Here is a 23470-nt window from a genome sequence, read left to right on the forward strand (position 1 = left end):
GGTAGCCTAGCAGGTAGCCTAGCAGGTAGCCCAACAGGTAGCCTAGCAGGTAGCCCAGCAGTTAGCCTAGCAGGTAGCCTAGCAGGTAGCCCAACAGGTAGCCTAGCAGGTAGCCCAGCAGTTAGCCTAGCAGGTAGCCTAGCAGGTAGCCTAGCAGGTAGCCCCAGGCCTGTTTCTCACATTCAGTTTTTGGAGTCTTTCTTTGAGGTGTAGCCACGTAAAGAAACACTGTTACAATAGTGCAGGTAGGTGTTAGGTGGTGAGTGGACAGAGCATTAGAGCATAGACGACATCCATCCAAAAATATTGTTTCCCTCTCAGTGTCATAGCAACAGGGCTGTCTTTACTGCCTCTTCTTCAGGGTCAGCATCCAGTCTCTGGAGTGTTGTTCCTCTGGGATGCTTTGCTTGATCCTTAAATTACACTTCATTAACATTCATGGTGCATCTGTAGCTTTGCTCTTTGTTCTTTCTCATTTGTTTCTCATGAATCTGTCTCCCTCAGCCGGCCCCATCACTGCCTCTGTCTCTGAGTTCCTGGTATAGTGAGCTCAGCGTGTCTTTGTCGGTACTGCGCAAAGTGGCCAACAATCCAGCAGCAGCGACCGATTGGCTGTTGGCGGTCAGCTCCGCCCTGTCGTCCAGCCAGCGCCTGTCCTCCTCTCTTGTCCTGATTGTGACTTATCTCATCATCATGGGTCAGGAAAACATCTGCCAGCTGGCTTTGAAAGCAAGCCAGGCTGTCGCTGCTGCCGACCCCTGCCAGGTAGATAACCCACACAACTGGTTCTCTTAAATCTGTGGCCTGAATATAAAGTAATGCATGTTGTTCCCTCTGACATGTAGATATGTTGTATGTAAGGCAGCTAGCTCGTGTTTGTCTTTCTAAGAGCAGTAAACACATGTTGATAACCTGGTGTTTTGGCACCAACACATGACTTTGAAATGGTTCAGATCAGCAGGAAGATAAAAGCTGTCACTGCTGTGTGATTGCTGCTAATCTGCTGCCGTATAAAGGGAGAGGTTAGGGAGTGCTCTAAGGGGACAGACTTCCCTCTGGACTTGTGTTGGAGTCACTAGCTGCAGATGAAGTGTGAAGTTTACCCCTCATTGTTTCATTGTACCCCTAATGTTTGGTTGGTGTGTTTGCTGATGTGGGCGTTTCCCTCTGCAGGTCCCGCCCCTCGTGCTGCTTCTTTTGTTCAAACTGACCAAAGAAAAGAGTCCCGTCCTGGCTCACGCTGTTCTCACAAGCCTGCCAAACCTCGGCACTCATAAGGTACGCAGCACGACTAAGAAGAACCTGTACTGACTGTGAGCGTCTGGAGACGGGGCTGGAACATCAGCAGCACCTTTCTACTTCATCTGAGCGCTCACAGTGTGTTTTAGTCCATCATACACACATATGAGCTTTTATCTGTGGGGTCATCCAGGTCATGTAGTCTGAGGAGCTTTTCTTCATCCAGGAGGCTTCTAGAGTTTAAAAACCAGTGACCCGTGTGTCCCAAATACCCGCATGTGAGCACAATCCACCAATGACAGTGAATAACTGAGATGAACACGGACAGTGTTTCTTGTAGCCAGTTTGTAGGAGCTGGGATTGGACCACAGCAGCCTCTGTGTGGGATAGATGCAGTGCTCTGTAGTATAAAGCACTCTGTCAGTGAGCTGGACTCTCCAAACCAGCAGTCATCGTCTAACATCTGCCTTCTTCAGCTGTAACCGTGTGTTTCTCTTGTAAACTTGGCTCTGATCATATGTGCTGTAATATTCCAGCTTTGCTTCCCGATCGTGCTGCACAGTCTGCACATGCTGGCCGGCTCCCCCAAGCTGAGAGCAGTGGGACTGCGCCTCATGACCGCTCTGTGGAAGAAACAGGTTTGCAATAATAACGCATTACTATAAATGTCATAGTCATGTGTTCAAAGCTTCTGTTTGTCTTTGATTGTGTGCTGCTTTGGTCATGTCTGTAAGGACCGGGTCTACCCAGAGCTGCAGCGTCTAATGAGCCAGCAGGACAGCAGGGTGGTGCTGGGGAGGGACGCCCAGTGGGAGCAGATCCTGGCCAGGGCCGCCTGTGTCAGGGACATCTGCAGAGAGAGGTGGGTCTCCCATACTTACAGAAACAGTGGGCACTTCCTACATTCACTGGTTCATTCATTCAGTGGACTTTGCATGCACAGTGCAGACAGTGTGAGCTTCCAACACCAGGACTCTTCATCTTCCCTTCTGATGAGTAATAATCACTGACTGGACTCTTCATAGATGTTTCTGCTCAACAAGCTGAGAAAAGTTCAGAAAAATATTTGTTTTTTCAGTCACATCAACTTTGCTTGTTAAGATAAATGAATGCACTTTGTAGCTTTGCAGTGAATGAAGCCTCAGCTCGACGCTCCACTGAGTCCCTGTTTCTCCAAAAATCAGCAGGAGTCCAGTTTGAAATCTTTCAGAGCAGCTACACGTGACTGAATCCAGAAGGATCAAAGTCTTACAAAGTTCAGATCAAACAGAGAGACTGAGAGGCAGCTAACTTCCTGTCTCTGCCAGACTATCAAAATAAAAGCATACATTTGAAGCAAAGGAAATCCAGCTATTATTATGTCAGTCTGTAAGCACTGCTTCCCATATAATACAACTCTAAGCAAGTGAGCCATAACTTCATAGTTTTAACCTTCAACCCAAAAACTATGTTGATCATATAAACTCCACAAACTGCATCCAGGCTCCTGCACACGTCCTTTACATGTTAGCTGTTAGCTAATGCTTGTCAGTGTTTGTGAACTGGTCTTTATGTGTGTTGATGAAATCAAACGATGATTTTATTTGATTATTTCCTTTGTTCTAACCAGCTGGTGCACACTGCTCATCGTCCCGGGGCCTGTTACACCTGCTAACATGTACATGCAGCTTTGTTAGCATTAGTGAAAACCTGGGAAACCCTCTGGATGGATGCTACAGCACAAATTTAGCAAATCATTGAGATGTTTCTTGTTTTCACAAATGCTTACGTTTGCTTTTATTGTAAAACATTTGCAGCCAGAAGAGTTTGCAATGATAAGAAGCTGTGTTTGCATTTACTTACTTACACGTGTCCTGGCACTTTTAATGCTTTTTAATAAAAATGGTAACAAAATGAGAAGAAACACATTTTCCACTTTGTCCACGCTGATGTGTGTGTTAACCAGGCCTTACCAGCATGCAGGGGACATGGTGGCTGCCATTTCACTCACTTTAAAACAGTGCAACAGACCAGACCTGGCAACCCCGGCTGCTCTCGTCCTGCAGGGACTACAGGAGCTGTGTCGAGCAGAGGTACCTCGTCTGTCTCCATTTGTCTCTTTAAATTCAGGAATCATCTTTTTTCTGCATCATAACTTTTGAATCTTTTCCAAAGTTCTGGTCTTAAAAGAAATGTTTCTTTCTCAGGTGGTGGATATTATCTCAGCATGGAGAACTGTTTGGCCTGAGCTCAGCTGTCACTCACAGCCAGAGGTGGTTCAAGCCATCGCTGAGCTTTTGGCTCTGGTGCCTCAGCTCACAGTTAAATCAGAGCAGTACGAGGTGCGTCGTAACGTTCATGTTCCTCTGTGTTGAGGAGCTAACAGAGTGACACAGGAACTCCACCAGGTTCTGTTTTTCTCTGTGCTTCTGTCTGTAAACAGGACTCTCACCAGCTGTTTGTATCACCTCACTGTAGAGTCACATCTCTACATCACTGTGTTTGGTAGCTAAAGTTAGCACATCAATGTAAAGTTGTGTAGAAGCACAAAGTACAGACGTGTGAGGGTCCAGTCCTCAGAGTCCTGCTCTGCTCGGACTTCACAGTAACTAATAAATGGATCAGCGAGTGTGAGCCTCTTTTTAAAAACAGACGTTTTGGTAATTTGTTGCTCTGGAGGATTCAACACAGCAGCAGAGGCCGTCCCAGCAGATGAATCCTAGACCATGCAGTGCTGCTTGTTGGAAAGCTCTCCTCCTCTCTAACAATGATATGGCAGTACAGCTTAGGTTTGCAAAGTGGCATCTAAACAAACACAAGACCAAAGGCCAAAACCAAACATGGCGTATTAGCACAGGACGCCTGATAGGGATGCTTTTGGGTTGCAGCCACAGGACCTGTGCAGCACCTTGCAGTCACTGAGTCAGACACAAACTTCTCTGCTGTGTGAACTGAAGCTTAGAGAAAATCGCTTCATGCAAAATGCCAAAGATCCAGAGCACAGCAGCAACTTTCATATACATGAAAGCTAATTCTGGTTTCATTAAGAGCGGCGTCCACCTTCACTGTGTTTAAAGGAAATGTCGTGCAGATCGTGCTTTAGGTCAGTGCAGCGATTTGGCTGAATGAAAGTCTGCAGAAAACATAAGAAAAGGTTGGAAAACTCTGTTGATTCTAGTGTGTGTGTGTGTGTGTGTGTGTGTGTGTGTGTGTGTGTGTGTGTGTGTGTGTGTGTTTGTCTGTGTGTGTGTGTGTGTGTGTGTGTGTGTGTGTGTGTGTGTTTGTCTGTGTGTGTGTGTGTGTGTGTGTGTGTGTGTGTGTGTGTGTGTGTGTGTGTGTGTGTGTGTGTGTGTGTTAAATGTGCATTAAATTCACTTCTTATTTTTGTCATTAGAAATTAAAAGAAGAGGTGGTCAGCATTCTCTGGACTTATGCTCTGAGCGAGGTCTGTATATACTGTATCCACACACAGCTGACATGATGACTCCTACATGCACAAATATGCTGTGATGTCACATAAGTTTCATCCTCTTGTAGGAAACAGAAACATGTGTCTGCACCTTTGTGTTGTAACAGGATCCAGAGGTGGCCAGCTGTGGCTACAGGGCTTTGGCAGCCTTTCCTGAAACAGATCACACCATCAACCACCTTCCTGAGGCAGTTAAGAGTCCTGCTCCACTCTCATAACAACATCAGAACAGTTTCTAACATATTAGCCAGATCATTTTGCAATGTTTCTTTATTAATTGTCCTCAGACGTTAGTCAGATGTAACTATGAGGCACTAGTTAATGAGGAAGCTGATGTTTCAGTTATTTTAGCGTGTTCAGAAACGTCCCTATACGCCGCCGTGTGTCAGCTCTCTCTCCTCTTTGATTGGAAGGCCCGACCACCTGCAAAGCTCCCTGAAAACGAAGAAGATGAACAGAGTAAAGAAAAGGAGGAAGATGAGAAGGATCTCTCCGTCCCAGGCTCATCTTATGTGAAGCTGATGACTCTCACCACCTCGTCTGTTCTTCCAGGTAAACTGGAGCAGCCAACAAACCAACAGGTCGTATCCTGTCGTCCCGACAGAATAAACTGCTTCTAGAGATCCATCCAGGATCTACTCTCGAGACAATGAGTCTGGGACAACAGCGGGACCCGACATAATCCACGTCTACTGTTTAAGAAGCGTTCAGTGATCAGCGGTCTGTAGATATGGGGAATGCTAAAGGCACGAACACAGGACTGAACCGTCCTGGCCATCAAACCACGGCCCGATAACTCACCTCTCCACGACACAGGAGCTACTGAAGCTGTGGAGGCACATGAGCCAGTACATGAGCAAAACTCTGAAAAGCATTAGAAACAACACAAAAGCTCAGCTGCTGGTTCGTAGGGCTGCTATCGTGTCATTCTGACAGTACAAGAGCACTTAAGACTAGGCAGACCAACCTGACTCTATGCCCCATTCATGCACACTGACCTGCTTGTTACTGTGCTTCAGTGCACTGATAACATTCATCAGGAACTGTGGGAGACAGTACTGGAGTGTGCAGTGTCCCAGCTTCTGTCTGCAAAGGCTTCAATCCCCAAAGCCAGCTCATCACTAAGAGGTGATGTCATCAAATGTCATCCTGTAGATGACATCAAGCTGTATGGGAGGAGTCAGTGAGATCCACCTGGTGAGGCCAGCAGGATGAAGATCAGTCAGAGCCAAATCCGTGCAGATGCTGAAACAGATGCTGAGAAGCCCGATGAATGGTAGAAAGATCCAGATGCTTAGAGGTGAGCTGTGGTAGGAGGGAGTCTACCACGGCTGCAGACTGTGCAAAGGTGCTACGGACATTTTCCACCACGTAGTAGCAGGATGGAAGATGCAAGCTGGGATAGCATAAACTCAAAGCACAACCAGGAAGCTGTAGTGTATAGAAACACCCGCGCCACATGTGGACTAGAAGCCCCGTCGAGCCGGTAGTAGGAGTAAGGGTCGGGGGTGCTTCAACTTCCAGAGTAGCAGCGACTGGAGAACAAGAACAAAGTGGTCTTAGTGGCAGTAGGAGCGTTAGAGGCTGTAACCCTGAAAGCAGCTTCCAGGAGAGTGCAGTCCTGGGACCGCTAAGATACTTTAGGAACACATGTACGCTGCATGATGTTACAACATTTTTGTTTAGCACAACTGTTCATAACCATCAACATCACAGCTGTTTGAGCTGTTTGAGCTGCACAGAAACAGACATCAGGTGTTTGGTGTGTTTCCTGCTGGAGAGATCGTGGATCTGTCACATCTGCGTGTGATACTGAGTAATGCTGATGATGCATTGATGGTGTTTCTTTTATGTTTCCAGCCTTCGAGCTCTTCTTGACGTCACTGGTGAGGCAGGAGATGAGTCAGATGCCGCGGGGAATCTACTTCTCAGCCCTGAGGGGGGGTAACCTCCGCTCAGACCAGGGTAAAACGGTGGCAGGGATCCCGTCGTTCATGCTCAAGACCTACGAGAAAAACAAGCAGCCTGGGCTGAAGCCAGGACTGGCAGGTGACCCAGTGACACCTCTCATTTAGTTGGTGTCAGTGATATCGACTGTGTGGTGTCGTTGAACGTCACTATGAACATGTTGCTGCTTTGCCTTTAAACTCTGTAAAATCTGTCAGTCAGCATATCAAAGTTGTGTTTCTTAAATTGGTGAGGAAGAGAGAATATGTGGAGCTACAGGAAGGGACGTCTTTCTGAGGAGAGGTTTGGAAGATGAAGATATTCTGCAGATTTAATCTGTTTGGTTCTCATAAAGCCAGGACATGGTGGAGATTTCAAACAGTGTGTCTGTACCAACACGTCACTGTTGGAAGCACCATTATAACTCAGCCTCTCTGTCTGTGGTGCAGCTGGGCTGCTTCTGTCGTACAGTCTGTCTGTGCAGACCGATCGTGCTGGGAGACCCATCAGCCGCTTCCTCGTCAGCCGCAGCCGCAGTTACCAGCAGACGCTGACAGCCCTCGTTCATGAAGTACGTGTTGTCTTCTTCCATTGCTTTCTCTCTTGTTCTTTGTCGTGCACGCAGAGCTTGAAAGAGGAACTGTTTCCTTCTTCTGTGTTTTGGTGCACAGGTCAACATCCAGCCCTCTGAGTGGCACCGTGCCCTCCTCCTGCCACAGGCCTGGAGGGGCTTCATGAGCCGAGCTTTCTACGCCGTTATGGAGGTTTGTGCAGGTGTTACAGAAGCAGCACTGAGTGCTTCATAGAAATAAATGGTGTGGACAAAGAATTCAGCGACTAAAATGCACATCGTGAAGCGTGACTTCACCAGCTGGTAGTTCTGCCCTTTCCATGTGGCACCAGGACACAGTAAGACATACTGGGTGATGTGCAGCCTAACTGGAACCTACACAACACAAATGTCAGCCAGTCTGTCCTCCACAGGCCTCAGAGACCTCTGATCTTACAGTAAAGGCCTCTGATCTTACAGTAAAGGCCTCAGAGGCCTCTGATCTTACAGTAAAGGCCTCAGAGACCTCTGATCTTACAGTAAAGGTCTCAGAGACCTCTGATCTTACAGTAAAGGCCTCAGAGGCCTCTGATCTTACAGTAAAGGCCTCTGATCTTACAGTAAAGGCCTCTGATCTTACAGTAAAGGCCTCTGATCTTACAGTAAAGGCCTCAGAGGCCTCTGACCTTACAGTAAAGGCCTCAGAGACCTCTGACCTTACAGTAAAGACCTCAGAGGCCTCTGATCTTACAGTAAAGACCTCAGAGGCCTCTGACCTTACAGTAAAGGCCTCAGAGACCTCTGACCTTACAGTAAAGGCCTCAGAGGCCTCTGATCTTACAGTAAAGGCCTCAGAGACCTCTGACCTTACAGTAAAGACCTCAGAGGCCTCTGATCTTACAGTAAAGGCCTCTGACCTTACAGTAAAGACCTCAGAGGCCTCTGATCTTACAGTAAAGGCCTCTGATCTTACAGTAAAGGCCTCTGATCTTACAGTAAAGGCCTCAGAGGCCTCTGATCTTACAGTAAAGGCCTCAGAGGCCTCTGATCTTACAGTAAAGGTCTCTGATCTTACAGTAAAGGCCTCAGAGACCTCCGATCTTACAGTAAAGGCCTCAGAGACCTCTGATCTTACAGTAAAGACCTCAGAGACCTCTGATCTTACAGTAAAGACCTCTGATCTTACAGTAAAGGCCTCTGATCTTACAGTAAAGACCTCAGAGACCTCTGATCTTACAGTAAAGACCTCTGATCTTACAGTAAAGACCTCAGAGACCTCTGATCTTACAGTAAAGACCTCTGATCTTACAGTAAAGGCCTCAGAGGCCTCTGATCTTACAGTAAAGGTCTCAGAGGCCTCTGATCTTACAGTAAAGGCCTCTGATCTTACAGTAAAGGCCTCAGAGGCCTCTGATCTTACAGTAAAGGTCTCAGAGGCCTCTGATCTTACAGTAAAGACCTCTGATCTTACAGTAAAGACCTCAGAGACCTCTGATCTTACAGTAAAGACCTCTGATCTTACAGTAAAGACCTCAGAGACCTCTGATCTTACAGTAAAGGCCTCTGATCTTACAGTAAAGACCTCAGAGACCTCTGATCTTACAGTAAAGACCTCTGATCTTACAGTAAAGGCCTCTGATCTTACAGTAAAGACCTCAGAGACCTCTGATCTTACAGTAAAGACCTCCGATCTTACAGTAAAGGCCTCAGAGGCCTCTGATGTTACAGTAAAGGCCTCAGAGGCCTCTGATCTTACAGTAAAGGCCTCAGAGGCCTCTGATCTTACAGTAAAGGCCTCTGAGGCCTCTGATCTTACAGTAAAGGCCTCTCAGGGTTTGGTTTCTGTTGGCAGGGTCGACGTGCTGAGTTAGAGATGCTCCAGAAACAAGGCAAAGAGGATCCACAGGAGCTGCAGTACAAGCATCACTGTGCCTGGCTGTGGTGAGAACCACACTCATACTTGCTTGTATATGTGTAGACTGTGTGTATATAAATGGTAGTGCTTTTGTACAAGGTCTCTAATCTTACTGTAATGACTGTAGTGTGTGTGTTTCCCTGCTGTGTGGACCAAACTTTACATCAACACTTTGTGGTAACACCTGCACTATGTAGCCAAAATAACTGGTTGTGAACCAGCAACCTCCTGACCAGTAGACGACCTGCTCTCCCTCCTGACCATGAAGAAAGTGAATCATGGTTTTCAGGCCTGTCAGTCACAGGTGTATAAAGTCTGTGGCTCGCTGTCAGGAGCTCAGGAAGTTCCTGGACGCTGTCGTGATCGGAACAAGCATCGTTGGAAAATGTCGTGTTCACGCTTCTGCGTCTCGCAGTCCGATGGAGGAGTCTGGTTCAGCAGTTATCAGGAGACTGATACTCGTCTGACTTTGGTGGTGGAGGGATGATAGTGGGGCTGTTTTTAGAGGTTGGGCTCAGCTACTTAGTTCTGCTGAGAGGAATTCTTAATACTTCCAAATACCAAGACATTTGGGACGATTTCCTGCTCCCAACATGAACGTGTGCACAGGAAGAACCTGACTGGCCTACAAAGAGTCCTGACTTTGACCCAGCAGAACATCTGTGGGATGAATTGGAGCGGAGACTTATTTAGAAAGCATGGAGGAAGCAAACAATCCACCAAAGAAGACCCAGGACTTTGATCCAGGATTTTAGCTCCTCAGACAAGAACAGGAGGACATTCCTGTCCCAAGGTCCAGTCGAAGACATTTACAGACTGTTACAAAGATGCTACGGCGTCTGTCTCAGCGCTACACCATCAAACTTACGTTCTCCAGACTTAGTTTCCCCTAAAATGTTAGTTTTTCTCAGTTTAAACATGTGATTACATTTAATCTGTAAATCATCCTGTTTCATTTACATGTGAGACGCCGTCCTGATGTTTTTGTATTACGGTTGTAAATAGACTAAAGTGCTGATGTGCATCACTGCTTTAACAGACACTGGTCACCATCTTCATCACGTTCTTCATCTTTTTAATGTGTTGTTATTATTTTTCTGACACAGGGCCAGAGATCAGCTGGCAGATGTCATCAAAGCTGCTACAAAGTGAGTCCCCTGCTCGCTCTGTTTCATAGGAAACGTTTGGTGAGCAGAGTAACCTGATGTGAGCGCTGTGACTTTCTGTGGGTCGTTTCAGGGACAGTCCTGTTGTTCAGGGAAACGCCATCTTGGCTCTGAGCGGCCTCGCCGCTGTTCTGGCGAAGTATGAGAGCAACCTGCCCACTGATGGTGACGGCAGCCTGGGGGTGAGACGCCGCAGGGTCCTGTTACACAGTGTGTTTGCTGTTTCATCATCATAGAGATGCTGAGCTCAGTGCTGTTGGACTCGATAGGCTGGACCAGAGTTCGTGGCCACAGGAAGCTGGTTGACCATGGTGCTGGACACCCTGCTCAGCATCAGCAGCAGCAGCTTCAAGTCCAAAGGACGAGTTTTCCCCTGGTTTCTACACGTGAGTTTCATCAGCTTTTACATAAGAAACCGTGATTGGCAGATGATTCGAGTTCTTTAAGAGTCGTGACAGTGACGTGATGAAACAGAATCAGCTGTTTCTGAGCCTCACACTATGAACACTTTACTGACCCTCAAAAGTAAACATGCAGTGATTCACCTGCCCCATAAACCACATGTTATTGTAAATAAACACGAGCTCCGTGTGATTGTCCGTCTGTTAACTGCAGCCTGCTGGCTGCTGTGGTTCAGAGACGCTGATGTGGCTGCTGTAGCTGCAACACCAGCGTGTGTGTCAGATTAACACTGTTGGATTTGTTAGTGTGGAGCAGCTTTTATCACTCTGAGCTCTGAAAGTGTTCATCAGTGTGAGTGAGGGGAGCCGCTGACTGTCTTTAGCACCTGTGCTAACACTTTCAGCACTCGGTGCCTTTCCAGACGTGCAGACGTGCTAGCGGCACTAATGCATCCCCATGGCTTCAGAGATGTTTGAAGCTGCACTTTATCCCAAGCATGCAGTGAACCAAAAACAACTTTATTTTGATGACTTTCTCACAAAAAGAAGCAAAACAAGCCTGAAACATCGCTGCATCGACACGTAAACCAGCTGGAGTGTATTAGCATCAATATTCCAGTAAACGTGGTTCTCACAGCTCAGCGAGTCTTTGCTCTCTAACACATGTTGCTGTTGGCTGCACAGTTGTTGTGAATATAAAGTTGCTTTCTTGCATTGATTACTTTCACCCTGTGCTGCCTCCTCAGCGCTCCTACTCGGGTGAGAACACAGCGAGCACCATAGCGCGCTCCTGTGCGAGCCTCGCCCTGTCGCTGCTCGTCTCCGTGCTCGTGGTGCGGCAGCGGGACGGTCTGACCCACATCCTGTCGGCACTGCGGGCCGGCCTCCCGGGCTCCCCCACCGCAGACGACTCCCAGGCCGTCCAGTTCCACTCCGGGCTCGGTCTCGGCATGGTGCTGTCCACCCTGCTGCACCAGCGCCTCAGGTACAGAGTCTGCAGGAGGAGATTCTGATGTGAACCAACAGCGTAACGCTTACTGACTGCCTGTGTCCTCTGTCAGTGATGAGTCTGCTCAGAAGGATGCTGATCTCCTCTTCGGCCCTCTGGATGCTCTGGAAAGTTCCTCTTTCAACCCCAACCTGGAATACAAGTACGTCCTCTCGTGTTTGCAGAGAGCAAACTGACATCACATGGTTGGTAGGAAGCTGGAAGATTCAGCCGTTACCAAGGCTGCATTTCTGCTGCTCAATAAAAGAGCTCGTTTGGCACATTTACTCTTTTTCAACAGACACATCTGGAAGCTTGTTAGGAGTTAATATTCAACAGTGAAACAGGGGTTAGCATATTAAATGTGCTCTTCCATGTTCTCGCCTTCTTTCCTCAGCACTGGCTGTATACTGGGTCTGGGTCTAGTGCTGTCTGCCTTCTGCAGCAGCGGACAGAGGAGTCGACATGTCCGTGTCAGCCTGACACTCGACAAGCTGCTGGCCAACCTGCAAGACTGCAGTGGACGAGGACGCATGGTGCAGGAGGTACAGCAGCCCTGCACACGACTCGCACTGACGCCAGAGCCGAGGTCCTGAAGTCTCTGACGCAGGAACAAGTCTGTGATTGTAACTCTGCTCAGACACGTTTGTGACAGAAGAAGCTGAAATAGTCGTTTTGATGAATTATCTACTAAAGACAGTTTCTGCTACATGAACATGAAACAAGAGCTAAAGCTTTGAGCCTGATGCTGATGTGTGAACTTTGACCTATGACCTCGAAGCACTAAAATGGTGTATCTTATGATGTTTACCGTACGATTGGAACAGATTCGTCTTCTATAAGCTGTGAAAACGTGTCGTCGTGACCTTGTAGAGCAAATAAAAAGTGTGTAACACAGATAAGCTTTGTCTACTGTCCAAGGTGGAGACGTTGCACGGCCAGTGTGGGGTGAAGGTTGAAAACTGTGCCGTATAAAGTTTTCACTGACCTTCACATGTGTGTGTGCAGGTGTTGGCGTACTCTGTGGCGTGTGTGAGCGTCTCAGCGTTCAGCGCAGGTCTTATTGACGCCGCCAAGGCCGAGGAGGTCACGGACACGCTGCGCAGCCTGACTGAGGAGAGCCAGCAGGTCAGTAGGAGAGCTGATGGGGTCATTCTGGCTCCAGCAGCTCTTTGTGGTTTCATTGATGACCCTGTGTCCCCAGACCCCGGGCTTCTCCCTGGCTCTGGGGTTAGCGGTCCACGGGCTGTCGGTGTGCGGCCACGGCAAAGCAGAGCACATCCACCCTCACCTGCTCGCAGCCTGGATCAAAATCTTACTGGCTGAGGTACAAAACCTCACTTTCTACATGTCAGCCTAAATGTTCATGTAAACGATGTCCAATCACGTGAAAGGATGTTTGGGGTCCCAGCGCTGACCTTTGTGTTACAGGGCTGTCCCACCATGCAGCGGCTGGCTGCTGTCAACGGGCTGGTGGCGTTGGTGGGATCAGAGAGTTACCTCGTTCAGGTAAGACGCTGCAGCTTCATGTTATCACCTGCTGTTGTGTTTCTGAGGACGTCTTTGTGGTTTCAAGCATGTGGAGCCATAGATGATCGAGCTCATGTGACCCTGTAAGGTTTGAGGAATCACCATGGTTACCATAGGAACACACTGGCAAACCCAGTATTTAAAAAGATGTGATGGATGCAGATCTGTGTCTTCTGTGCAGCCATGTGAAGCGTCCCCGTGTTCATAAAGAGATGCAAACACACCTTTAGTTGCATGAATGAATGAATGAATGAATGAATGAATGCTTTATTGGCCATATGCAGAGGAATGGGACCCCCCCCCCCCCGACTTACACACATAACAAAGACATCACATGGGGATACAGTCGGAGATCGGCAGCGTTACAGAGAAAACACTGAAAAAGTACACAACAATAGGAAAGTACAAGAGGAAAAAAAGAGACCTCTACTCATGCTGGGCACCTATGGGAGGACAGCATGAGAACAGGAAACAAAAAAACTCCTCTGCACAAAAAAGCAAATAAATGTCCACAGTACAACATTGGAGCACGTGACCACAGGGTTGGGTAGGGGGTGAGGAGTAATCCGAAGGAAACACAGCAGTCCTCCTGCACAGCGCTACCATTCCAGCGCGACACCCAGACCCGCCGTCTTCCCCCACAGGAAACAAGCATCGAAGGCGTTTGGAGAGGGAGGGGGATGAGTGCGTGCTTATCAGTTTAAGTGTATGTGTGTGCGTGTCCAGAGTTCAGCTGAGACAGTGTCCTCCGCTCTATCTAAGTAAACAGTCTGCCAACCAACCCAGGTGGGCTTGGGATGGGAAGAATAGTCATCACACAGTCATCATCAGGGAGTTGTTGTTGTTGCACCAGCCTTGGGCCCACAGCTGGCGCCGTGGTTTCCACATGTTGAATTCGTAGATTTTTCTGTTATACGAGCAGCACAGGAGAATTTAAAGCTGATTCATTAACACTCGGACGCTGGTCTCTCGATCTCCCGTTGGAGAGCCGTGAGCCTCCCCATGATGGTATCAAACTTCTGATCCGTGGTGTTGTCATTCTTTTGATTGTGAGACCTCACAACTGCAGTGACCCGTTCTGTGATGTGATCCAACTTTCGCTCAAGGGTCTCATTTTGAGCAGGGCCCTCTCTGATGTATCCCACCATACGCTCAATGGTGTTGTTTTGAGTCTTCACAGCAGCTGTAAGCGTCTCCGAGGTGTTAACCATGCTGCGTTCGTTGTGAGAGGTCGCGCCTCGTCCCATCGCTTCGATTCCAGCGGGCAGCCTTGGGGGGGTTTGAACAGCCGGTTCCGCTCTCTCAATTCTCCGATAAGTCAGGGCCATGCCAGCTCCAATCAGCAAGAACCCCGTTATCATGGTTCCGAATAGGTAGATATCTTCAGCGTCCTCGATCGACAGTCCCGCCAGGCACACGAGCCTCCATGTCTGCCACCCGTCCATCGTGTATCCGGCAGGGAAAGTCCCTCCAGGGCACTCGGGCTCTCCCGAGCCCAGACTTCTCGTTGAGAAGAGGGTGTCAATAGCATTCAGAGACCAGTTGATCAAATCCATAATTCTCTTTAGGTTTTAGAGAACGAAAGTGAGAGACTGTTCGAGGGAAAAGTAATGCACATGAGACAAGACAAGGACACAAGAGGTTAAGCAGGGAAGATAAGGGGAAGAAGGAGAGGAGAAAAAAGTGCAGCTGAAGTTAGCGACAGTGATGCTGATTCTCCTCTGATGCAGCTGAAGAGCGAGATGGAGCTCGTGTCCAAGCAGCAGAACAGGCTGAATGAAGTTATTCGGGCCGTCACACAGGTAAGAGTTTACTTATCACATATTACTTTACTCTGATTACTACACACGATACTCTCCCCTCTGCTCGCTCCTCAGAGCGTCTGTTTCAGCCACTTGTCGGCTCTTTGGTTGCAGATCATCACGTTCTCTGGAGCCATCGGTTTGCAGTCCAACAGCCTGTTTGCTGGGACATTTGCACCTGGCCCACATGTCCAGCAGTCACAGTCACACAGCAGGTAACACAGGAGTCAGTGGGCGGAGCAGAGCTGGATGCAGCGTTAGTAACACTTTAAAATGATCTACTGGGCACTAACTACTTTGATCCAACTCCCAGTTCCTCCAGATTTCAGTTACCTCTCAGAGAAAAGTGTCGTCAGATCCACGACGGAGTTCGTCACAGAAGCTGGACAAAAAGGTTTGTGACATCTACAGAGGTCGTTGTGTTTGAAGCTGTAACTCTGTAACATCGTCTCTCTCTGGGCGCAGGTCCTCAGTCCTCCCATCCAGGCCTGGTTAAGACCGCTCTCACCGCTTTGGCGTCAGTCGGCGCCTCTTTCCAGTATCCGCCCATCAACTGGAGCGCCGCTCTTTCTCCTTTAATGAGGATGAGCTTTGGTAAGAGTTGTCGCTCAGTGCTGTCCGTGAAGCCACAGATCCTGTTCAGTCGATGTTGTTGTTGTGTTTTGTAGGAGAGGATGTGCAGCATCAGTGTGTTGTCCTGGCAGCCTGTCAGACCCAGTCCTCCCACAGCGCTGCTCTGTTTTTGGGCTCCTGGTTGTCGCCTCCCCTGGTCCACAGTCTCAGTGTAAGTTCAGTTGGGTATTAGCGCTGTGACAGCTGATATTCAGTCTCCATCAGGTTTATAGGCTGGTCCACTTTAATCTGTTGTTTCTTGATATCCAGCTTATATTTGAACAGGTTTCTTTAGGTGTTCTTAACAGAAACAGGAGCATCTACTGCCTCACCTCTGAGCTCAGCTGTTTCTCAGTCGTACAGCAGCTGAAGAAATGTCTGAATAATCAGCGTTTGGCTTCTAAAGCTGAACAGATGCTCTTTAACCACGACACACATCCAGTCTGTCTCTGCTGTAGGAGACGTGCTGAGTCCAGTACAATGATGAAGGCTTCAGAGATCCTTACTGGCTGTCTGTCTCCCCCAGTACCAGACCCGGGCCCACCTCTATGAGACTCTGGGCTCGTGGATGAAGCACGTGACTGAGGACAAGCTGCAGGTGTATGTGGAGAGTTTGGGGGTGCAGCAGTTTGACCTCCGACCCCAGCGCGCGTCCCTGTGTCGCTCTGTGCTGCGGGGCCTGGCTCAGGCCATGGCCCTCCCAAACCCCTCTAGCAGCTGCTGGACCATCCTCTGCTCTGCCACGGAGAAGATCTTCACCTTCCTGCCCGACCGAATCCAGGTGCAGTGTAGCTGCTGACTGTTATCACTGACACGTAGAAGCTTTTTCTTTGATGCGTGGCTCTGTCCCTGGTTTTACGCTCGGGGATCGTGATATCCTCTGATGTTCCCATCCACCCAGAGACACGAACAGGAGCATAAACCCATTTTATTCAAAGCAAGAAGCTGTGACCGATGCTGCTGTAGGTGTGCAGAGCTTCAGTCACCGGAGCTCGGCTGGAAATGAGCTCTTCTCATCACCACAGCAGCTTCAGCCCATCGTTAGCTCAGCTGTAAGAACACCTCGACGGGCAGGGACCAAACACAGCATCATAATAACAACAGTGGTAACTGGAACAGTTACAGTAACAGTTCTGCTCTTTCAGTAATTAAGTAATACGTAATTATCTTGATGGATGTTGGACGAGGAGGCCTGATAGAAATGCCAGTCAGGTTTATAATAAGTGCAAAGACAGGATGTGCAGCAGGTTCCTGTTAGTGTTCGTTTGATGTTGTCAAACTCAAAAGTTAAAGACGTCGAACTCATGGATACAAACTGGGTGCTTCAGTGAAACATGCAGACATTTGTACATGTTTTGGTGGGATGGCTGTCTGGGTTTATTAGGACAATATGAAGTTTGCAAACATAAAAACAGAATGCAGTCATTGGCCTGATTACATCCATAGCAGAACACACAGGACATGTCAGCTGGATAAACTGAGTAAATGAAGTGCAGACAGGAGCTGATCAGAGCATTTCCTCTGACAACAGTCTGTGTGTGCAGACTAACTGTGGCACTGCTTGAAGAGCAGGTTGTCTGATGTAGGACAACAGCTGCTTAATAGGCCAGATGTTTTCAGCTGGAGAAAGGTGAGACGCAGGTCTTTGTAACGATGAAGTCTGGCTGTAGTAAGACAGATGTGTGTGCCGGTTCCAAAGACACTAACGACCTTCATACCTTCAGAGATGCAGGGTCTGCTCCTCCTCCTCTTCATGAGGAAGAATGTCACGTTTGATGCACCTGGTCAGAGACGTGTTTACAGTTTGCTGCAGTCCATTTAAAGCTGATTCTGCCCGTAGAAGACGACCTCTGGACCATGGTCACATGACCTCTGGACCATGGTCACATGACCTCTGGACCATGGTCACATGACCTCTGGACCATGGTCACATGACCTCTGGACCATGATGCAGCTGTAGCTAGCACGTCTGCTCGCTCTGGCTAACAGTGATTTCTGTGACACAGCTGTCGCTGTTTCTGCCACTCGAGACCTCCTTTGACCTTTGTTCATACAGGTCGTCACGTGATCTCGACCAGCGTGATCTCGACCAGCATAAATAACAGAAACAGGAAAACAGTCAAACAGCTAAAGTTGTGTGAGGATCACGGGCAGTTAGACTCATTTTAGCCTTTGTCCAAATCCTCTGTCGTCTTTACGTTGAGCAGCATGTTTCTGAACCTGTGGCATCATTAACCTCATCAGTCTGAAGAACAGCACAGTGCTCGTGTTTCATGGTACTTGATGCTACATTTCAGCTTTTGAACGGCTGGAATCATTTAGTTGATGATATGTGCGCTGGTGTGTGTCGCCTACCATTGGCTCCCTGAGTTTAACAGCTGCTAATAGCTGAACCTGTTAGCCGTGCTCTGTTCACCTTTCTGTGAAATCAGCTGATCTCCTTCAACCTGCTGTCTTTGTCTGTTTTGAAACCTTTGTGTGGAGCAGTCTAACAGTTAAAGCCTTTTATTCGTGCTGCTGCTGGGCCCTGCTGGCATCGAGCTTTGCCTCTTTAACACATGAACACAGGTTCAAAGGTGTTTAAATGACACATTTTAACTAAAAAATAACAATTTTTATGTTTGTGTTTGATTTCTTGTACATTTATTTCAGGATGATGAAGTGGATCTGTATGTGGGCGTGGCCAAGTGTCTGTCTGAGATGTCTGACACAGAGATTGAGAGGATCATGAAAGTCTCTGAGGTACAGTGTTAATAACACCAGCAGAAAATGAACAGAGGGACCACGTCCACTGTTTCCATGTGCTGAAGCGTGGGCAGAAGTACGTTTGGTTTACAGGTTCAAAGACATGTTGTTGGTCTCATAGTGGAAATGGAAGTAATTCCAGTGACCTGTAGCTCATATTGCTTTATTAGTTATAGCTGTCAGTGTGTGGACAGTAAAACCTGCATTCTTCCTGATGCCCAGCAGGGGGCCCACTACACAAGTGTGTATTTCTAAAAGGAGCACTTTAAGTAAACGTTCAGTTTGACCAAATGTAACCATATAGTGATTTAAGTTAAAAGCTTTCAGTGAATCAGTTTTATGAGCAGCACTTTGGTGACAGTGGGAAGGAAAAACTCCCTTTTAACAGGAAGAAACCTCCAGCAGAACCAGGCTCAGGGAGGGGCGGGGCCTCTGCTGTGATTGGTTGGGGTGAGAGAAGGAAGACAGGATAACTAAACATGAAATGGTGACAGGTGTGTAGTTTGAAGCCCTCTCAGCTGCTGCTGACCCTCGTTGTTGATCCTCTGCTGGCTTCCTTTCAGCACACGTGCGGTGATCACGTCACGCCTGTCATTCAGTCTGTGACGGTTCGTTGAAGCTCAGCGTGCGCTGTGGCTTTAACATCTCTGCGTTCTGTTTAGACTCAAATGGAGAAGACCTGCTTCGTCTTAGCCTACCTGACCTCTCAGGGACGAGTGCCCCTCCTTAGTCTTAATGATGTCATTGCTGGGGTCCTCCGTGGTTGGCCGAGCCGCAGAGTGGGGTGGCTCCTCCTGCAGACGTTTTACCAGTGTCGCCTGGCAACCAGCATCAACACAGGTGAGACAGGAAGGCGTTCCTACTGCGTGGAAAGTGGATCTCTCCTGATCTAACAGACGACTGACACCTGTGTGTTTTACCATGATGGTTTTCATTTAGTCAGCATCTTTGTCACAGGCATCTCCAGACGGGTGGAGTGGCTCCTGGAGCTGATGGGACATATCCGAAATGTTGCCTACGGCGTAACAGACGTCCAGCGTGGAGACACCAGATCGGTATTTTTCTGAGTGACCGCCATGTGACTCCCACACATCCTCCTCTTCCTCCCAGCAGCTGAGCTTAGCTAAATGCTGGTCCACCATGACGGTGCCGTGTTAACTACAGCGAGGCTGCTCTCGAGCATCAGCAGTAGAGCAAAGCTTGCTGCTGTTTGCTTCTTCTGTGTATCTGAGTTGGTGGAAGCAGATTCTGTGTCGTGTGTTTCTAACTGAGTGTGCTCTGCAGGCCACCGACTTCCTGTTCCAGCTCTTTGCTGCTGCAGTAGTTTCCTGGAGTGACCACATCATGCCACTCCTCTTTGGCATCCGGGTCCAGTGGTTTCCATGGCAGCCAGACCCCAAGCCTCAGGCTCTAACACACGGTCTACATGGCGAGGAGTCGTCGGTGGACGGCGCCCTGTCCCGGTGCCTGTTAGCGATGTCCCACAGCCTCCCTCGGCTCCTGGACAAGGAGCCCTGGAGCAGCCAAACGCCCAAGGTCAGTGTTTGTGCTGTGAACTTTGACCTTTAGCTCAAATGTCACTCGTTGTAAACGTGCAGAAGGGATGACCCCGTGTGTGTGTCTCAGTTCATAGACTGGCTTCTCAGCATCATGGAAGCTCCTGACCAGAGCGTGTCAGCATCAACGGTCAGCACAGCCAGAGGTGAGCAAAGCAGCCTTTTTCCTACTTACACATTTCATAATATTTCACTCTGTTTGAACCACAGCAGTACACAGACTGTTGTCTCCATAAACTACTTCATGAAATCACATCTAAACAGTTTAATTAGATATAGATTATTATTATTACGATCCTTGTGCAGGTCTCATTGGAATTAAGACCTGGCCTGAGTTTTGTCAGGTTCTTACATCCTCGAGGTAAAAACGTCACTATAAAGCCAAAAGTACTCCCCTCTCCAAACCACTGAATGCAGGTGTTCAGTCACTGGTGGCCACAGGTGTATAAGCCCGAGCAGGTGTTTGTGCTGCTTACATCATTAAATTAAATTACATTACATTAAAGCTTGGAGGAGAGGGCGATTGTGGTGTGGTATTTTACACAGCTTCGTGCGTCCAGCCCGACTGTACTGCAGCGCACAAAGCACAGTGAACGGGTTTGTGTGGAAGAACTTGACCTCTGTGGGATGAGTTGGAGCGAGGACTCAGCCAGACCTGATCCAACATCAACCTGACCTGCTGAAGCTGTTATAGTTGCAAACTAAATCATATGTATTCAGGATGGAAAGTCAGAGAAGTGCACGTGTGTGAAGCTAGACGAGCGAACACGTTTGGCAATAGTGTATTTTCATAGGTTTCACTAAAGTGACCAGTACACCACCAGCTGTGGTTTCTTCTTTACTGGTTTTGCCCCAGAAGCTAAACCTTCGTGGTAAAGCCTGTATGTTCGGGTCTCCTTGTGAAATGCATCGTGTGTTTCATGGACTGGTTCTTATGCAGCACTGTTCTTCTCTGAGCGGTTTATACTCATCCACGCACGGCTTTCTGTGCTTACATCGCACTGCTGTGGATGCAGATGTGTGTATTCAGGTTAGAAGCCTGAATTTCAGCTCAGACACATGCAGGAAATATTTCTGTCAGTGATCACAGAGACACAACAGTCCAACCAATCATGGCCTCCGTGAACCTGGTTGTGTCGGAGCTCCACCCTCACCACGTCCCTCAGACAGGGTCGTTGGACTGTTAGTTTCTCTGCACTGTTGCAGGTTATCTCACAATATCAAGTTACCATAGAGGGGACTGTTGTGATTCAGCTCTATATAAACAGCTGCAGTGATGTTTGTTACCACAGTAATTGTTTTTGGCCAAATGAGCTTCACATTCTGCTAACAGCCCTCATCTGTGGCAGTCTTTACATGAGAACTAAAGCACCATGTTTATTGACACTCAGCTGACAGCACTGTTGGAAAAGAAGGTGTGGAAAGAGCAGGTGGTATTTTAAGAGAGGTTTACTCAAACATCAGTGTTCATACAGGCAGGATATGCTGAAAAAATGACCTGGTCTTCAGAGCAGCCATCTGATTTCTCTGATCTCTCTGATCTCTCCTGTGGTTCCTTTCAGCTGCTCTGTTGGCACTCAGGTCCTCTGCAGAGTTCAAGAAGAAAGCCGTGTGGACCAGAGCGTACGGCTGGTAGCCCAGAGGAGCCTCGGCGTCCTGCTCAGGCGTTGCTGCTCGTACACAAAGACACACACGGCTGCTGGTCTGAGCTGCTGTTTAATGTTAGACAGTAACTGCACTGTAGGAATCTGTGCTGTCAATAAAAGTGCAACAGAAATCATTTTGGGTCTAGAACATCCTTTTCTCTCTTTACAGCAGATCGTTAAATTCGACTTCATCCGTAACTCCAACGAGCTGTGACTTCATGTTACTTCCTCTTCCTGTTCCACTTCTCCAGGTGGTGGTGCCTCTCCTTCAGCAGCTGCCCGACTGTGAGCGAGGCTCCTGAAAACCAAACAGTGTTTTACATCACAGTTACACAGTCACACTACAGTTACACTACAGTTACACTACAGTCACACAGTCACACTACAGTCACACTACAGTTACACAGTCACACTACAGTTATACAGTCACACTACAGTCACACTACAGTCACACTACAGTCACAGTCACGCTACAGTTACACAGTCACACTACAGTTACACAGTCACACAGTTACACCACAGTTACACTACATTTACACTACAGTTACACTACAGTCATAGTCACACTACAGTTACACAGTCACACTACAGTTACACCACAGTTACACCACAGTTACACTACAGTTACACTACAGTTACACAGTCACACTACAGTCACACTACAGTCACACTACAGTCACACTACAGTCACAGTCACACTACAGTCACACCACAGTTACACCACAGTTACACCACAGTTACACCACAGTTACACTACAGTCACACTACAGTCACACTACAGTCACACTACAGTCACACTACAGTCACACTACAGTTACACAGTCACACTACAGTTACACCACAGTTACACTACAGTTACACTACAGTTACACTACAGTTACACTACAGTCACACTACAGTCACAGTCACACTACAGTTACACAGTCACACTACAGTTACACTACAGTTACACCACAGTTACACCACAGTTACACTACAGTTACACTACAGTCACACTACAGTCACAGTCACACTACAGTTACACAGTCACACTACAGTTACACTACAGTTACACTACAGTTACACTACAGTTACACCACAGTTACACTACAGTCACAGTCACACTACAGTTACACTACAGTCACACTACAGTTACACTACAGTTACACAGTCACACTACAGTCACGCTACAGTTACACTACAGTTACACTACAGTTACACTACAGTCACAGTCACACTACAGTTACACAGTCACACTACAGTTACACCACAGTTACACTACAGTCACAGTCACACTACAGTTACACAGTCACACTACAGTTACACCACAGTTACACTACAGTCACACTACAGTTACACAACAGTCACAGTCACACTGCAGTTACACAGTCACACTACAGTCACACAGTTACACCACAGTTACACTACAGTCACACTACAGTCACACTACAGTCACAGTCACACTACAGTTACACAGTCACACTACAGTTACACAGTCACACAGTTACACCACAGTTACACTACAGTTACACAGTCACACAGTTACACCACAGTTACACTACAGTTACACTACATTTACACTACAGTTACACTACATTTACACTACAGTTACACTACAGTTACACTACAGTTACACCACAGTTACACTACAGTTACACTACAGTTACACAGTAACTTCATTCACGACACCAATTTAACATCCCCAGATAGAAGACCCTCCTCAGTGTTGTCACCACAGACCTGGTCAGAAAGCTCGGACACCAACTATGATGATATGACAGTGAGGCCTGTAACTGTTCTTCATCGTCCTAGTCTTCCTCAGGAAACTGGCACTCGTAGTTTTCCCAACAGTAACAAATCAGGAGAACCTGAGAACGTTTTGTGTTCTTTTCCTTCAGTCTGTTCTAGTTCAGCTGGATTTAGGTCGTGTTAGTGAAGCGACCGAC

General features: G+C 47.8%; 1 protein-coding gene and 1 pseudogene across 2 annotated transcripts in view; both read left to right on the plus strand.

Annotated features, from left to right (window-relative positions):
• LOC148105934 (focadhesin-like) overlaps nucleotides 1–21673 on the plus strand; it is a 28374-nt pseudogene extending 6701 nt beyond the window's left edge. Inside the window, exons 9-42 of the transcript XR_015718609.1 lie at nucleotides 505–765; nucleotides 1174–1278; nucleotides 1776–1877; nucleotides 1974–2101; nucleotides 3185–3311; nucleotides 3426–3560; nucleotides 4613–4663; nucleotides 4795–4878; nucleotides 5101–5239; nucleotides 6548–6736; nucleotides 7084–7205; nucleotides 7306–7398; nucleotides 9037–9125; nucleotides 10206–10247; nucleotides 10339–10447; nucleotides 10535–10651; nucleotides 11413–11651; nucleotides 11728–11817; nucleotides 12052–12199; nucleotides 12663–12782; nucleotides 12859–12981; nucleotides 13086–13163; nucleotides 14915–14986; nucleotides 15101–15201; nucleotides 15300–15380; nucleotides 15452–15580; nucleotides 15655–15770; nucleotides 16125–16379; nucleotides 18251–18340; nucleotides 19006–19183; nucleotides 19301–19398; nucleotides 19628–19879; nucleotides 19970–20045; nucleotides 21462–21673. The product of XR_015718609.1 is annotated as a focadhesin-like (transcript). The remainder of the gene's footprint in view (nucleotides 1–504; nucleotides 766–1173; nucleotides 1279–1775; nucleotides 1878–1973; nucleotides 2102–3184; nucleotides 3312–3425; nucleotides 3561–4612; nucleotides 4664–4794; nucleotides 4879–5100; nucleotides 5240–6547; nucleotides 6737–7083; nucleotides 7206–7305; nucleotides 7399–9036; nucleotides 9126–10205; nucleotides 10248–10338; nucleotides 10448–10534; nucleotides 10652–11412; nucleotides 11652–11727; nucleotides 11818–12051; nucleotides 12200–12662; nucleotides 12783–12858; nucleotides 12982–13085; nucleotides 13164–14914; nucleotides 14987–15100; nucleotides 15202–15299; nucleotides 15381–15451; nucleotides 15581–15654; nucleotides 15771–16124; nucleotides 16380–18250; nucleotides 18341–19005; nucleotides 19184–19300; nucleotides 19399–19627; nucleotides 19880–19969; nucleotides 20046–21461) is intronic.
• LOC148105932 (NACHT, LRR and PYD domains-containing protein 3-like) overlaps nucleotides 1–23470 on the plus strand; it is a 129045-nt gene that overhangs the window by 44078 nt on the left and 61497 nt on the right. The window lies entirely within an intron of this gene.

The sequence above is a fragment of the Neolamprologus brichardi genome, chromosome 3, assembly GCF_056152115.1.
Source record: "Neolamprologus brichardi isolate AB-2024 chromosome 3, ASM5615211v1, whole genome shotgun sequence".
Lineage (NCBI taxonomy): Eukaryota > Metazoa > Chordata > Actinopteri > Cichliformes > Cichlidae > Neolamprologus > Neolamprologus brichardi.